The sequence below is a fragment of the Pan paniscus genome, chromosome 10 (genome assembly GCF_029289425.2).
Source record: "Pan paniscus chromosome 10, NHGRI_mPanPan1-v2.0_pri, whole genome shotgun sequence".
Lineage (NCBI taxonomy): Eukaryota > Metazoa > Chordata > Mammalia > Primates > Hominidae > Pan > Pan paniscus.
This window is the reverse complement of record NC_073259.2, coordinates 13570514-13576373: the sequence shown is the minus strand read 5'-3', so window position 1 is coordinate 13576373 and position 5860 is coordinate 13570514. Positions and strand designations below refer to the sequence as shown.

Sequence of the window (5860 nt, the reverse complement as noted above, 5' to 3'; positions counted from 1 at the left end):
TTCTCATGCCTCAGCTTCCCAAGTAACTGGAATTATGGGTGCCCACCACCACACCTGGCTAATTCTTATTATTTTAGTAGAGACAGGGTTTCACCATGTTGGCCAGGCTGGTCTTGAACTCCTGACTTTGTGATCCGCCCACCTCTGCCCCACAAAGTGCTGGGATTAGAGGCATGTGCCACCGCACTCAGCCTATTTTATTTTATAAAGACAGGGTCTCACTCTGTTGCCTGGGCTGGAGTGAGTGGCATGATCATAGTTCACCTTAGCCTCAATTTCTGGGGCTCAAGCGTTACTCCTACCTCAGCCTTCCACGTAGCTGGGACTACAATTGTGTCTTCACTCATTGCTACATAATAAACAGTCCATTGTATCAATATACCACAACATATTTCTCTTTTCTCCTGTTAATGGACATTTGGATTATTTCCAGTTTGGAGCTGTTACGAATACTGCAGAGATGAACATTTTAGCACCTACTTTCTGGTGAACATATGTATGCATTTCTGTTGAGTGTATACCTAGGAGTGGAATTGTTGGATCATGGGGTAGGCATATGTTCTAATAAATATTGCCAAACAATTTATGAATTTATACCCCATTAACAAATGTGTGAGAGTTCTGAATATTCCACATTCCTCCGGTTGGGCATTCACTTCCTTTTTTCTCCACACCCGCGCCCCCCCCACCTTTGTTTTAGCCATTCTAGTGGGCAAGAACTGGTATCTCATGTAGTTTTAATTTGAAGTTCTCTGATGACCAATTCAGTTGCGTGCTTTTGACGTGTTCATTATTGACTGGAATATCTTCATTTGAGAAGTGCAGTATAGACTTTTTCAATAGCCCTTGTTTGCTACTGACTTATCAACCCTTTACTGAAGGCCACGCTGTCATATTGAGGCTCCAGGTAATTCCAAGGTGAGCCTTACCCTTGGGTCGGGGGAGAACAATCTCTCCAAAACACCTTCGTGCTGTCTGCAGGGGCCTTACCCTGGATGGCACCAACGGGGCAGCAGGGGATGATATTTATTACTCCTAACCCCAAAACTCTATAGAGTCTTTTCCAGGAGGTGGAGAGAACTGCAGGGCTTTTCATCCAAAAAGAGCTCGTGAGTTCGAAAGAACTCTTTGCCAGATCTCACCCTGAGCCTTCTTCCCAGCCCAGCCGGCCAGCTCGCGGCGATAGCCGGGGCACCACCTCCCTGCCGCAGGCGGTGAGGGGCTCGGGTATCTCTTAAAGCAGAAATGTTCACACCCTCCTAACGGCGGCGCCAAGGGTGGTGGGCCCCAAAACTGTTTCCCCGTAAAGGGTTCCCTCTCCCCGGTCGCAGGAAGACGCCTGAGGGGGCGCTCGGAGGGATCCCCTGCAGCCGCCAGGGCTGGACCTTGTGGTGCGCAGGTGAGAAGCCGGGAGGGCCTGGACAACCCCGACCGCGAGCCGGACCCCTGCTCTGACCGCAGGTGGGTGCTTGTCTTGCTTACAGGGAGCGCCCGATGAACCGAGTCACGTTTTGCGACCACATTAACGGACCATTCAAAGTCGAATCCTAGGCTTTTCGAGGCAGTTAGTGGGTCCCAGCGGCTGCGGGCGGGGCCGGCGGGAGCGCAGCGGCGCGGTCGCTGTCACTGCCGGGCGCGGCGGCGGCGGCCTGGGGCCAGATTTGTGCAAGATAAAAATTGGAATTGTCTTAGGAAATTATGGATCATTCATTTATTCAGTGCTGGATTCATTCAGTGATTTATGTCTGAAGTCTGAGAGAATGGGAGTAAGGCCAAATGCCCTTGGTAAAATACTATTATTAGTTTTGTCCCAGTTTAATACACAGTCTAAATTTAGAATTTCCATTGTTTTTTATTTGTTTGTTTGTTTGTTTTTTCTGAGACGGAGTCTCGCTCTGTCGCCCAGGCTGGAGCGCAGTGGTGCGATCTCCGCCCACTGCAACCTCCGCCTCCCGAGTTCAAGCAATTCTCTGCCTCGGCCTCCCGAGTGGCTGGGATTACAGGCGCCCGCCACCACGCCTGGCTAATTTTTGTATTTTTAGTACAGACGGGGTTTCACCATCTTGGCCAGGCTGGTCTTGAACTGCTGACCTCATGATCCACTTGCCTCGGTCTCCCAAAGTGCCGGGATTACAGGCATGAGCCACGGGGCCCGGCCCTTCATTGATTTTTTTAAGAGTTAATCTGAGCCGGGCGCAGTGGCTCACCTGTAATCCCAGCACTTTGGGAGGCCGAGATGGGCGGATCACAGGGTCAGGAGTTCGAGACCAGCCTGACCAACCTGGAGAAACCCCATCTCTACTAAAAATACAAAAACTTTAGCCGGGCGTGGTGGCGTGCACCTGTAATCCCAGCTACTCTGGAAGCTGAGGCGGGAGAATCGCTTGAACCCGGGAGGCAGAGGTTGCGGTGAGCCGAGATCACGCCATTGCACTCCAGCCTGGGCAACAAGAGCAAAACTCCTGAAAACTTCTGACAAGTCCACCGCGCCCAGCCGATGCCATGCTCTTAAAAGGAAAAGGTAATAAGGCTCAAATTGAAAAACGTATTTGAGAAGTCATTGAGCAGTTAGATGTCACAACTAGTGAATATGAAAAGCAAAAACTGAATGAACAGCTGGCGAAACTTTCAGATGGAGTAGCTGTGCTGAAGGTTGGTGTGACAAGTGATGTTGAAGTGAATGAAAAGAAAGACAGAGTTACAGATGCCCTTAATGCTACAAGCTTTGCTGTTGAAGAAGGCATTGTTTTGGAAGGGGGTTGTGTCCTGCTTTGGTGCATTCCCGCCTTGGACTCATGGACTCCAGCTAATGAAGATCAAAAAACTGATATAGAAATTATTACAAACACTCAAAATTCCAGCAATGACCATGGCTAAGAATGCAGGTGTTGAAGTATCTTTAATAGCTGAGAAAATTATGCAAATTTCCTCAGTAGTTGGTTATGATGCTATGTTGGAGATTTTGTGAATATGGTGGAAAACGGAATTATTGACCCAATAAAGTTTGTGAGAACTGCTTATTGGATGCTGTTGGTGTGGCTTCTCTGTTAACTACAGCAGAAGTTGTAGTCACAGAAATTCTTAAAGAAGAGAAGGACCCTGGAATGGGTGCAGTGGGTGGAATGGGAGGTAGTATGGGAGGTGGCATGTTCTAACTCCTAGAATAGTGCTTTACCTTTATTCATGAACTGTGACAGGAAGCCCAAGGCAGTGTTCCTCACCAATAACTTCAGAGAAGACAGTTGGAGAAAATGAAGAAAAGCCTGGCTGATGTTTAAGAAATCACTATAACCATCCGTTACTGGTTTCAGTTGGCAAAATATACAATGGTTTACTGCTGTCCTTGTCCGTGCCTACAGATAATTTATTTTGTATTTTTTAATAAAAAGACATTTGTACATTCCTGATACTGGGTACAAGAGCCATGTACCAATGTACTGTTTTCAACTGAAATCACTAAAGCATTTTTACTACTATTCTGTTAAAATCAGGATTTAGTGCTTGCCACCACCAGATGAGAAGTTAAGCAGCCTTTCTGTGGAGAGCAAGAATAATTGTGTACAAAGTAGAGAAATATCCAATTATGTGATGACCTTTGTGTAATAAAAATTTGTTTAAAGTTAAAAAAAAAAAAAAAAAGGCCAGGCGCCGTGGCTTACACCTGTAATCCTAGCACTTTGGGAGGCTGAGGCGGGCAGATCACCTGAGGTTGGGGGTTCGAGACCAGCCTGACCAACATGGAGAAACCTCGTCTCTATTAAAAAAAAAAAATACAAAATTAGCCAGGCGTAGTGGCATATGCCTATAATCCCAGCTACTGGGGAGGCTGAGTCAGGAGAATCGCTTGAACTCTGGAGACGGAGGTTGCGGTGAACCAAGAATGCACCATTTCACTCCAGCCTGGGCAACAAGAGCGAAACTCTGTCTCAAAAAAAAAAAAAAAAAAAGAGCATGGCATCATCTTTGGTCACAGTGACCTCTCCAACTTTTCCTAAGTCATGAGGCTGAACGTTTTCAAGATTTAGGGTCAGCCTCTCTTCTCCAAACAGTGCACCACCAGTAGCAATAGCCATATCTTTCACCTGGTTCTTCAGCTGGTTCTATTGTCACCAAAAGAGCCTTGACTGCCACAACCTGAAGACCCACATTTAGCCTATTCAAGATGAATGTACTTAGAGCTTCTCCATCAATGTCTTCAGCGATTATGACCAAAGGCTTACGGTGAGCATTGACAATTTCAAGAGCAGGTACAATGGACTAGACACTAGAAATTTTCTTTTCACTCAACAGAACATAAGCATCCCGGAATTCACATTTCTGACCTTTTGGTGTATTAATAAAATATGAAGAAATATAGCCTCGATCAAACTTCATGCCTTCAATAATTTCTTTTTTTCTTCTTTTTGAGATGGAGTTTTACTTTTGTTGCCCAGGCTGGAGTGCAATGTTGCATCTCGGCTCACTGCAACCTCCGCCTCCTGGGTTCAAGCGATTCTCCTGCCTCAGCCTCCCAAGTAGCTGGGATTACAGGCACGCACCACCACGCCCAGCTAATTTTGTATTTTTAGTAGAGAAAGGGTTTCACCATGTTGGTCAGGCTGGTCTCAAACTCCTGACCTCAGGCGATTCCCCCGCCTCGGCCTCCCAAAGTGCTAGGATTACAGGCATGAGGCACCTCGCCCAGCCACTTTCAATAATTTCTAATTCATCATTCAGTGTTTTTCCATCCTTTACTATGATGACACCCTTTCTTCCAACCTTTTTCATTGCATTGGAGATGATATTGCCAATTTCTTTGTCTCCGTTTGCAGAAGTTGTAGCAACCTGTGCAATTTCTTCAGGGGTGGTCACAAATTTAGACTGCTTTCTAAGTTCAGCAATTACAGCATCAACAGCCAACATCACACCTTTCCTGATTTCCACTGGATTAGCACCTTTGCTAATCTTCTTGAAGCCCTCCTTGGCAATAGAGCGTGCCAGTACGGTAGCAGAGGTGGTGCCATTTCCAGCCTCTTTATTTGTGTTATTAGCAATATCTTGAACAAGTTTAGCTTTAATTTGTATTTATCCTTTAAGTCAGTTGACTTTGCAACAGTCACACCATCTTTTGTTACTTGGGGACTTCCCCAGCTCTGCTCAATAATCACTGTTCTTCCCTTTGGCCCCATCGTAACAGCTACAGCATCGGCTAAAAGGTCTACACCTTGAAGCATTAAGGCTCGGGCATCTGCGCCAAATTTTACATCTTTGGCATAAGCCCGAGTGAGATGAGGGGCCAGTACCCTGGACAGCAGTCTCATCTGGGGAAAGACTGGGGGTAACGGAAGAAGCATTTCTGCGGGGCGGCTGCAGCGCGTGTGCGCGACGAGGCAGGTCGTCGTCGGCAAGTGAGGGTGTTTTACATTTTATATGGCAAGGTAAACCACATTAAATCACAGAATTTTATGACAGCAAGATCACCTAATCCAATCCCTGCTCATTTCGCAGATCGGGAAACTGCTAGTTGGTGACAGAAACGACTCAAAATATAGGAGAGATGTTTTTACCTCACCTTCAGCTGTCTCTCCCCAGAACCCTTATTTGATAAAATGCTTCTCACAAGCTACTGAATGAGTGAGTGGAATGAGCTTTGTTGGAGATCCCAGAATTGAGTCATTCTAAAACATCATTAGAATTATATGAAGTTTCACTTTATTCCACAAGGATTTGTTAGAGTGTCCATTGGCCAGAGGTCTAAACCACAGCCTTTTCCCTCAAGGAGCTTAAGTAGATGCAGTGAATGAATAACTAGCCAATTACAACTTACAGGACACAGTACCTTGAAGAGAAATTGGAGAGGGAGTCAATTCCTAGGATAGCA

The 5860-nt window shown here is 46.1% G+C and overlaps 1 pseudogene; it reads right to left on the bottom strand.

Moving 5' to 3' along the window:
* Positions 1–1193: 1193 nt before the first annotated feature.
* Positions 1194–5553, bottom strand: LOC103785017 (60 kDa heat shock protein, mitochondrial-like; annotated as a pseudogene).
* Positions 5554–5860: the final 307 nt, after the last annotated feature.